The sequence below is a fragment of the Dipodomys spectabilis genome, unplaced genomic scaffold (genome assembly GCF_019054845.1).
Source record: "Dipodomys spectabilis isolate Male_0828 unplaced genomic scaffold, ASM1905484v1 ptg000121l, whole genome shotgun sequence".
Classification (NCBI taxonomy): domain Eukaryota; kingdom Metazoa; phylum Chordata; class Mammalia; order Rodentia; family Heteromyidae; genus Dipodomys; species Dipodomys spectabilis.
In genome coordinates, this window is record NW_024870798.1 from 7,932,556 (window position 1) to 7,944,558 (window position 12,003).

The following is a 12,003-nucleotide window of genomic DNA, read 5'->3' on the forward strand; positions in this document are numbered from 1 at the left end:
TTCACCTAGGTGGGGGTGATAAGTGCTAGTCAGTGTTGACCTTTCTTTGGATGAGATGGAGCCATGTGGATGATCTTTCCTAGAATGGCATGGAATTGAAATCTTCCTGCTCTCAGCTCCCCATGAGCCTGGGATGATAGAAGTATTCCATCACACATAGCCAGGGGTTGGGGAGTATTGCAGATAACTCTACACTGGTCTGGAACTGGTGTCCCAAATACCTTTAGCTTTACAGGCAAAACCATGTTATATTCCATTTCACTTTGAATAGCTTATGTATATACTTAGAGAGTACAATGATAACGCACTACATGTTAAATATATAAAATAGTCAATATAATTAGCAGGTTTATCTCGTAAAATATTCAAGCTAGTTTATTTTAGTAACCTCCCTACTCTGTTAGCTATTTCGGAATATACCATAAACACGAATACACTGACAATGTGCAGAATATTGAAAGTTGATAGAGATAGAAACAAGTTAGATTATGTGTAGTAAATATATATTTATGTATTGCTCCTCTGAAGAGTATTATCATATATTCACCATGACAATACCACCATATATTCACCATGACAATTATTTTCCTGCAGTGTAGAATTTCCCATTTCATAATCTGCCATCTTCATCTTTTTACATCTTTTTAAGTTATAAGTATGAATGTTTTCCTGTTTATTATAATGTTTTGAAGTTATTATATGATGGAATGAAAAATTTGTAGAGTCTACTGAAATTATCTCATTTTGTTTGGATTTGTGATGCTAAATCAATAAGACCATGGTTTCCTGAAATTTATGATAACAGACTATATCACCGAATTATATTCGAATTACATCTTATTATTGTACTTTTATATAGGGTAGTCTACTGTTGCTGTTTTATGATATAGAAAGTTGTGAAGCTAGACTGAAACTTGCAACCCCACTGGCTCCAGTAACAATGTTTTATCACCAGGTTATGGAGGCTGATAAATATAACTCTAACTAATCAGGAGTTTGAGACCTGAGATTTAGTTCAGACAGCCTGAACATGAAATTTTATGAGTCTCTTTTTTCCAGTTCACTACAGAAAGCTTGCAGTGGGACTGTGCCACAATTGGTAGATCACTACAGTCACCAGAAAGATACTCAGGCTTGTCATATAGCCCCTGAATTCAAGACCTAAAACACAGATATGCACAACACACCCTCACACACATACACACACACTCCAACACATATGTACACACACATTCTTGGGCAATGTTGTATCTTAAATTCTTATCCAGAGATTGGGCAAGAGCCCACTCATTTGTGAAGGTTTTTTTCCTGATTATTTTGGAGGAGGAGGATAGTTCACGGGACAAAAATGACAAGACTTTAGTGAGGAATTCTTTATAAACGACTAGCTTATAAAAAAAAAAAAACAAGAGCACAGTTTTTATATTTAAAGCTAACATTCCTTCAAGTATAGTATTTCTCTATAATAATCATTGAATTATGAGAAGACAATGCAGAACCTCTTCCCTCCTCCCCTTCCCCTCTGTCATAAAATATGACAAAAGTATCAAAAATACTCTCTTATCTTACAAGAATGTACATCTATAAAAAGGTCTGACAATATATGTATGGTTTATTTTTTAAATACTTGTATGTTTTTCCCACCTCTAAGTACTTACCTTTTTTCCAGATGACAGCACACTGTGGCTTCAAAGGCAAACAAAATTAGGCAACAAAAACTAACAAAGTCCTAGGATGTAAATGTCAAAAATAGATGCAAGAAGTACATGACAGGCTGAGAGGCAAAATCATTTCTGTAGGATGAGAGGAATAGTGACAAATAAGGCATGGATCTGACCTAAGAAGTGTTCCTTGAGGTTGAGAGCATACAGATTCCTAGGCCTAGCTGAGGATATTGGGATTTGACAATGTTCACGTGTATAGAGTGATGTGGGAGGGGAGATTTCAGTCTCCAGTATGTCTTTGGGATGGTCTTATGTAAGCAAGCAGCTTAGATCATTGGGCTCTGAGAGATGGCACTCTCTAACTCATAATGGAATAGAATATGGAACTCTGATAGCCAGGCAATTGTAACTGACAGTCAGCTCAAGCCAGCTCAAGTGGCCTGTAGCTCAGGAACAAGAAAGATGTTCCTGTGTTGTTTGCAAAGTTCAAGAGACTCAGGTCTCAGGCATGAGAGGTGTGAGTGCTTCACTCAATGCTGTAGACCTTGGATCAGTGCCAAAACACGAATCCATATTCTCAGGCCTTTTTAAAAATTTTTTATCGTAAAGATACTATACAGAGGGTTACAGTTACATGAGCAGGGTAATGAGTACACTTCCTATTGTGTATTGCTACCCCCTCCATTGTTTTCCCTCTACCATCCCTTCCCTCCCTACCTTCCCCGAGGTTCTTTTTATTCTTTAATAGTGATTAAGTGATTACATAATTTCCCAAATTTCACAGTATTGTGGAATAATGATGCTCATTTAAAGTCACAAGTTCATTCTAATTTTCCTGGAGCAAATTTTCTATCACAGTCTATAACATATAATGGTGTACCCATATACACCATGCATGTGATCAGCAGTATGGGGATATTTAGTAGTGGTTTGACCAGATGAGTGGGAGTTCTTTGTTTCTTATGTCCTGTTAATTTTGTTGTAACACCTAACATTTTGGATTTAGCATCCACTTATTAGGGAGACCCATGTACCGTTTGTCTCTTTGCTCTTGACTTACCTGGCTCAACATGATTCCTTCTAGCTCCATTCATTTCCCTGCAAATGCCATTATTTTGTCATTTCTAATGGCTGCATAATATTCCATTGTGTATAGATACCACAATTTTTGGATCCATTCATCTGTGGTGGGGCATCTGGGTTGTTTCCATATCCTAGCTATTGTGAACAGTGCTGCAATAAACATGGAGGTGCATGTGTCCTTGTATATTGGTTCCTGTTCAGTGGAGAAGCCTACAAGTGGTATGACTGTGTCATAAGGGAGGTCAATCTTTAGCTTTCTAAGGACCCTCCAGACTGCTTTCCAAAGTGGTTGTACAAGAGTACATTCCCACCAGCAGTGTAATACGGTTCCTCTTTCTCCAAATCCCCTCCAGCATTTGTCGTTGGCTGATTTGAGGATGTGGGACATTCTGAGTGGGGTAAAGTGGTATCTCAGGATTGTCTTTATTTGCATTTTCTTCACCATTAGGGATGATGAACATTTCCTCATGTGTTTCTTCGCCATTTTTATTTCTTCATCTGAGAAATCCCTCTTTAGTTCCCTTGCCATTTAGTAATTGGTTTGTAATGTTTGCGAGGGATTAGTTTCTTGGGTTCCTTGTATATACAGGATGTTAACCCCTTGTCTGATATATTGCTGGCAAATATTTTTTCCCAATTAGTTGGTTGTCTTTCTAGCTTGGTTGCGATAGATTTAGCTGCGCAGAAGCTTTTTATTTTAAGGTAGTCCCATTTGTCGAGTCTCTCTCCAATTTGTTATGGCCCTGGGACTCTGTTCAGGAAGTTCCTTCCTGTGCCTATTAGTTCAAGGGTCTCTCCTACTCTGTCCTGCAGTAGTTTTAGAGATTCAGGTTTAATGTTGAGGTCATTAATCCATTTTGAGTTGATGTTGGTGCATGGTGATAGGCTGGGGTCCACTTTTAGTTTTCTGCATGTGGCTGCCCAGTTTTCCCAGCACCAGTGGTTGAAGAGGCTGTGTTTCTTCCATTGTATGTCTTTGGCTCCTTTGTCAAATATCAGCTGGCTGTAGCCTGTGGATTTATTTCTGGATCTTCTATTCTGTTCCATTGGTCTTCAGGTCTGATTTTGTGCCAGTACCATGCTCTCTTTGTCATTATAGCTCTGTCGTAGAATTTGAAGTTCGGCATGGATATCCCTCCCATGTTGACTTTATTCCTTAGAACTGTTTTGGCTATTCTAGGTCATTTGTTGTTCCATATGAATTTTTGGACTGTTTTCTATATTTCAGTGATGTACGTCATTGGGATTTTAATAGGAATTGCATTGAATTTGTATATTAATTTTGGAAGTATTACCATTAAATCAGCCTATCCAAGAGCATGGGAGGTCGTTCCATTTCCTAGTGTCTTCTGCAATTTCTTTCTTTAACTTTTTATAGTTTTCATTAAATAGTTCTTTTACATCTTTGGTTAGGTTAATTCCTAAATATTTTATTTTTTGAGAGGTTATTGTGAATGGGTTTGCTCCTTTTATTTCCTTCTCTTCTTGTACATTGTCAGTGTACAAGAAGGCAACTGATTTTTGTGGGTTTATTTTGTATCCTGCTACTTTGCCAAAGGGATTTATGATTTCTAAGAGTTTGGAGATGGAGTTTTTGGGATCGTGAAGTTATAGTATCATGTCATCTGCAAAAAGGGACAGTTTATTTCCCTGAAGAATGAGGTTGGAATTTTGATAGGTGTCATGTTGAATTTGTAGATAGCCTTGGGAAGTATTGTCATTTTCATGATGTTAATCTTTCCAATCCAGGAGCATGGGAGGATTTGCCATTTTCTAAGTTCTGTTTTGAAGAGGAAATCCAAAAATTCATATGGAACAATAAAAGACTCCGAATAGTCAAAACGCTCCTCAACGGAAAGAACACTGCTGGAGGAATATCAATACCAAATTTCAAATTGTACTACAAAGCCATAGTAATCAAAACAGCTTGGTACTGGCATAAGAACAGACCTCAGGACCAATGGAATAGAATTGAAAACCCAGAAATGAACCTACAGACCTATAGCCAACTAATCTTCGATTAGGGAGCTAAAACAATAGAATGGAAGAAAGACAGCCTCTGCAGTAAATGGTGCTGGCAAAATTGGTTAACTACTTGTAGAAAACTAAAGCTAGATCCTTATATATCACTCTGCACCAGAATCAACTCCAAATGGTTCAAAGACCTCGGAGTCAAAGCAGACACTCTGAAAACATTACAGAATGGAATAGGAGAAACCCTGGGTCTCCTTGGCGCAAGCCGAAATTTTCTTAATAGAGATCCAGAAACACAACAAATCAAAGAAAGGTTGGACAAATGGGATTGCATGAAGTTGCAGAGCTTCTGCATGGCAAAGGACATAGCTAGCAAGATCAATAGAAAGCCCACGGATTGGGAGAAGATCTTCACTAGCCATAAAACAGACAAAGGTCTCCTATCTAAAATATACTTGGAACTCAAAAAAATAAATCCCCCAACAACAAATCCTCAAAGAAACAACTGTCCAATAAATAAGTGGGCTAATGACTTAAAGAGAAACTTCTCTGAAAAGAAAGAAGGATGACTAACAGACACATGAAGAAATGCTCAACCTCCCTAGCCATAAAAGAATTACAAATCAAAACAACATTGAGATACCACCTCACTCCAGTTAGAATGGCAAAAATCAACAACTCTAAAAACAACAGTTGCTGGAGGGGAGGTGGACAGAAGGGAACCTTACTTCATTGTTGGTGGGAGTGTATACTTGTTCAACCACATTGGAAGCAGTATGGAAGTTCCTCAAAAGACTTCACATAGAGCTCTCCTATGACCCAGCAGTCCCACTTTTGGGACTGCAGTTCTTTTTCTTTTGATTGGCGATTTAAGGCCATTAATATTAAGAGAAAATATAGAGAGATGCATTGTTGTCCCTGCATTCCGTTTTCCTACGTTTTTCTTCTTTCCTTTCCACCTGTGCTTGCTCAGTTAGACTTTGATTAATGCCTGTCTGGGTGTAGGTCCCAGTTCCTGGTTGCTTTCTTCAGGTTGTGTCCCCCCTCTTAGTATTCTTTGTAATGCTAGCTTAATGTTTACGTATTCATTTAGTTTTTCTTTGCTATTAAAATTTTTCAGTTCTCCATCGAATGTGAATGCTAGCTTTGCCGGGTATATCAGTCTGGGTTGGCAGTTATTGGCTCTCAGGTCTTGTATGTTGCTTTCGCAGGCCTTTCTTGTGTTCAGTGTTTGTGTGGAGAGATCTGCAGTGATTCTAATATTTTTCCTGTTTTAGTATAGTTCCCTCTTCACTTTTGCTGCATGCAGGATTGCTTCCTTATTATTCAGATCTATCATTTTTACTATAATGTGTCTAGAAGTGTTTCTCCTGGGATCTTGCTTGTTGGGTGTTCTATATGCTTTTGTTATGTAGATAAGATGTTCTTTTTTGAGGTGGGGGAAATTTTTGCCGATTATCTTGTTGAATAGGTGTTGCATTCCCTTGTTCTGAAATTCCTCAACTATACGAAGGTTAAATTTCTTGGCATTATCTGCTTACTCTTGAATTTCCCTTTGGCTTAATTTGAGTGATTTTTCCATATGTGTCACTTTTTGGTCCAGGTGGTGTATTCTGTCTTCTGTATCTGACACTCTACCTTCCATTTCGTTCACTCTGTTGACCATGGCTTCTATTGTGGTTTGCGTGGAGGAAATGGATTCCTTTACTGATTCGATGTTGGTTCTCAAAGTACTGATCTCACCTCTTAATGAGGTATGTACTACCTCTAATTTGGCATTTATCTCACTTCTTACTGAGGTTTGTGCAGCTTCTATTTTTGCATGCATCTTCTGTTTGACATCCTGTGTCTCTTTTGATAGTTCATCCTTGTGCTTTTTCAATTTCTGATCTATTTCTTGCTTTATTTCTTGAGTCATTGCCTCCAGCAACCCTTGGATGTAGCTTTTGTCTTCCATTCCTGCTTTGCTCCCACTGGGGCTCTCCCCTGTGTGGCTGCTTGCTATTGAGGATAGCTTGCTATCCTGGGTGGTGATAAACCTTGTAAATTTTCTCTGTGATTTTCACATGGGGGATTAAGGAGATTAATCTGCACTTTTGTTTTGGTGTGTCTGTCTTTGCTTGGTTGCTGATTCTGTATTGGTAGAGGGAGTCTGTGCCTGATCTGGGTTCTGTTGGGAGCCTACCTCCAGCTGCTGGTCTGACCTACTTAGGATTCTCTGCTCTCTGCTGTAGATCGCTGGCAATTCCCACCTTTGGAAGGGTTGAGCAGCCTGGACTGTTAGTGTTTGCTCCTACGGGTGCTCTTGGCAAGATCTGATACTCTGGATGCACTATCCCAGATGCTGGAGTCTGCTATGGGCTCCTGATGTTTTTTTGTTTGTTTTTTGGGCTGGTTGTGGGCTTGAACTCTAGGTTTGGGTGCTGTCCCTCAGCTCTTCAGCTCAAGGCTGGCACTCTACCATTTGAGCCACAGCACCACTTCTGACCCTTTTTGCTGATGTGATGCTGAGGAATCAGATCCAGGGCCTCATGCATCCAAGACTATCACTCTACTGTTGAGCCGCCTTATCAGCCTGAGCTCCTGCCTACTATCAGGTGCTAAGAGTATATGGTTCCCAGCTTAGAGTATATGGTTCGGGTTTTGGTGGGGTTTGGGCTTCTCTTGTCCTGAGCCTCCAGGTCTTTTGTTGTCACAGGCGTGCCTCCCAGGGGTGTAGTTCCCTGATTTTCTCCCATCTGCTGAGGCATATGCTCAGCTTTTGACTTTAGTTGGGAGGAGTTGGTTGTGTTGTTCAGGCGCTGGATCCCCAGGCCTGGTTCTGGACCCCCGCCTGGGGTGCACCGGTTGGGCCTGTGCTGCTGTGTATACCACCTAGGTTATGCAGTACACAGTTCAAATTTCTTCTTCTGTTGGTTGTCTTTACCCAAGGGCGCTGTTCCTAGATTGAGCGTTTAAGCTCCCATCCAGGGGCAATCTTGCTCTAGCCTGGCCAGTGGAGTATGCTCCATGGGCTGGTGGAACTCTCGAACAGTTCCCAGTTTTAATGGGTCCTGTGGTCGTGTGTTGGGGTAGGGAGTCTGGGTCAGGGTCTGGGGATTCCCTCCAGCTCTGGTCCCCTTTGTGGGATACACTGTCCCCTGAGGGGTACTTACCCTGGAGCTAGTTGTTTCTGTGTGGTGTAGGTTGTCAGTTGCTGGTGCAATCCGAGTTCAGTTGGGGTGGTTGCGGGCTGGGCTGTGCGGTGGTGGCCCTGTGTGATTCTCTTCTGTCTCTGTCTCTGTCGAAGCTGTCGGGTCTACAGTGTCCATGCTCAGGCAGCTTCTTAGCGAGTTATCTGCATGCAGCTCCCTGTGTCTCTGTGACCCCTGGCAGCCCCCGCCGAGTCGACGCAATCAGAGGGTCTGACACTGGTGCCTCAGGCAGCTTCTGCACGGGTTATCTGCAGGCAGCCCCCTGTGTCTCAGACCCTGGCAGCCCCCGCCATGTTGTCGTAATCGGCGAGTCTGACAATGGTACCTCAGGCAGCGTCTGTGCTATCTGCAGACTGCTCCCTTTGTCGAGCTGCCAGGGCTGGGCAGCTTTGGCGAGCTGGAACCTCTCAGCTCGGATGGAGAGTGAGGGGTAGGTGTAGGACCTTCGTGGAGACTCCCGGCTGGTAGGTTTCTCTGTTTCTGGTGATCAGCAGGTCTGCAAACAGTTACCTCAGGCGGCTTCTGTGTGGGTGATCTGCAAGCCCCCTGTGTCTCTGGGATTCCAGCAGCCCCCGCTGGACCAGCTGGCCATGGCTTGGCATGCTCCCGCATGGCCAGTGAAGATTGGGGGAGGGGTCTTCACTCTTCTCTGTTCTGAAATTCTTCTTTTCCTCTCTTTCTTTTTTGTTATTTTCCACCTCCTGTTTTTCTCTGAGTTTTCATTTTTTGCTTTTGTTGGTCTCTTGGAGAGATTAAGCATTGGAACTCGAACTCTCTTTTTGGTTGGGGAGAGCTGTGGCATTTCCTTACTGCCTCATCGCCATCTTCTCTCAGGCCTTTTTATAAGAAGAAACCAAGGAAATCACAAGGCCACTCAGGCCAGGTATAACTATGACAGGAAACCTATTTAATCTCCTCCTAGCCCACAGTACAACCTTCTTGTGTGCTTTAATATGTGTATACTGAGAAAATATTCACTGTGTACTTTTCAATCCATTCTATTACTCATTTTGAAGTGTACTCCTAATTCCATGTTTCCAAAATCCATTCTTTTTAGCACCTCAGTGTGACAACGAGTCAGCCCAAACCCTGAAAGTGCCTTATAATATAGGGAGCTTGGACTCAGGCTTGTTGGAAATGCTAGTAATGGACATGGGCCCTGCCTACCAGAAAGGTGATCTTTTCTGTGTTGGAAACATCCTTCAAAAAGATAGAGTAGGAGACAATGGAGCAGTTGCTGAATATTGTTTAAAAAATGAGTGTTCCTCTTTCCAACAGGGCTAATGAGACACGCTGGCAGATTATTGGAATACTTGGTACCTCTCTGAGACTGTTTCACTGGGGTCTGATCACAGGAGCCTGTCTTGAGACAAAGAAGTTCACTCCTCGGCTAACTCCTTAGGACTGGGCTGCCAGAGCATTTCATTTGCCTCAGAAGCTAGTGGAGCCTTAGCAGTTTGCTTGCTGAGAGACTAAAATTAAAGGAATGAGAAACTGGCACCCAGTGGCACCCAACGTCCACCCTCACCTATGAAACAACTATCTTGAAGGCCTTTGAAGGAATATAGACAGAAGAAAGAATGCAACTTGAGCTTAAATTAGGGGTCTGAGTGCTGTCCTGTTCGTAGCACTCTATAATTTGATCCCCAGGTCCAGGTTTGGCCTTTGGCTTTGTTAATTGAAGTATTTTTAGAATTTTACAAATTAGACAGTGTTCAAACTGTGATACTCAGATCTCACCCTCCTGTTTAGTAGGATTAGAGGCATGAGCCATTGTGCACTTATTTGGACAGATGCATATAAGCATCCTCACAGAATTTCCTTGAAATTCTGTAGACATATCTCCATTTTTTGTCTGTCATATTTACATTATTCTGTGGAACTTATCCATTCCCAAATGTGTCTTGTTAGTTCAGAAAAAGGAGAAGCACAAAGTTATTCTCCTTCTCTCTTCCCATTGGTACAGATCCTTTTACTGTAACTGGGACGAAGATGAACAAGATGAAGAAGGAAGTGGTCGTTGGGACAAAGAGAAGTTCTGTCCTTGAAAAAAATGGATATCTTTGAGGTTTCTGATTCAAAGTCAACATTCTTTTTTGCACACCAGTTGTGATTTTCACCAGGGGCTTGAGGCTTGGCACTTCAGTGGATAGCATATTACACATTGTGGATGCGGTTGTTGTTTTGGACTCTCATGGATGACAAGGAGGTCTGTGTATAACAAGTCAGATTCAGTGGGGAAACAAATTTCTCCTCCTATCACAGGGAGAAATTTAGAGTATTGTATTTGAGAAATTGTGAGGTGCATCCTGCTTGCAGGAGTCTCTTCCAAACTCCTCCAGAAAAACACTAGAGGCTCAGGATGTGGAGGGTGGGCTCTCATTTTCCTTGTCTGCCCACAGTATGGTTTGTTCCATCTTTCCTATGTGGATGGACTTCTACCATGATGATTTCTAAGAGCAAAAGTACCATGACACCATGAAAGAACTTACACAGTATGTCAAGTTCAACATGCTTTTCAGACGTGCTCTTCTGCTCATATATTCTTCTGGAGCAGCTGGAGGAACGCATGATCCTTGAGCAAAAGAAAAAGAGGAAAAAGTTCTTGTTTAGATGCCTCAGAGCTGGTGAGTATGGATGGAACCTGGGTCTCTAGGTCTATGCCTGATTTGCCAAGAGCCCTTAGTACACTCCAGCTTGGCAAAATGTCCTTTTATAGATATTTTTTGCCAGGTAATATATGGCCTCCTTTTGCAAGAACTTGGAAGTAATCACTCATTAGAAACACCCTACCTTCTTATCAGAGTTCAGTCCAAACTCAAGTTCTACAGCTTCCCCCATTAGATCCTCATGAAAGTTTAGTCACACCTTAACTTCTATAGTTCTAAGACTCCTGAACCTATTTCCATGCTCAGGTTTGCATCACCGTAGAACAACTCCTGCAGAACTCCAGATAAAGAACCCATCAGTGATGTTACCTATGGTGACTGATATAGATAGGAAGCCATCACTAATCTCTTGAAAGCATGTGAACATAGAGGGTTTTTTTTTTTTTTAATTTGTGGAAAGGCCCAAACAAGTTTTGAGTTTTGTGGACATCTCACTGTTTCTGAACACCACATGTGCTGCAGGTGCACCTGCACATACAACCAAGGAAGAAGATGATCCAGAATGTCTCCCATTGATACTCGCAATCCACCCAGATTGGCGCCAAACCATTCAAAAAGACTCGTCTTGGTGTGCAGGGTAAATGTGTGCTAATGGAAAATGACCCCAGTCTATGTTCAGGAAAACCAATAAGAGAGGTCCAAAATCTAGATTCAGTTGAGGGAAGAGAGTCTTTCCTCACAGAATACCCAGACCAATCTGTCCTCTTGCAGGCGAGGAAGTAAATCTCTTTGAGGACTCAGAAGCAGAAGTTCTGCATGAAGGCAACTTAATGGCCAATCTAGATTTAGAGATTCCATTACCCTTCCTGGAAAAATCTTTATTTTTCTCTTTGTTCTGATTGTTATAAAGTGTTAATTCTATTTATATTTTTAACTTTATTAAAATGTCAAAGTTTTTGATTTATTGTAGATTCATGAATCCTAAATATGTTTCTTTTTAAGCATAAAATCTGAAGCATCATGCATATGTGTGCTGTTGGGGGGAAAACACAGAGTGACAGGGGGTTGTACAAGAGAGCCTACTGTGTATAAAGGGAACTGTTAAATGCATTGGGAGCAGCAAAGAAGCCAGACCATGCCTGGATGGGTTGATAAGGTGGCTAGAAAAGGTCTTGGACAGCAGATAAGATGTCCTAGAAAGCTATTCTGTCAATTGGGACAAATGACACAATACTTACAGTGGTGTGTGGGACACTCTTTCAACAGTGAGTTCAAATCTGTATACCTTTTCCTTGTGCTTTGGGTAAAAACGGAAGAAAAATTTGGCTCCAGTAATATAAAATTCTACTTATGGTTGATATGTATACTGGAAAGTAAAAACCATCATCAATAGAAGAAAGAAGGCTTACTTAGATGAACAAACACAAAATCAGGAAGGAAAATAACAGAATGAAATCAGTTGTATGTAAATACATGTTA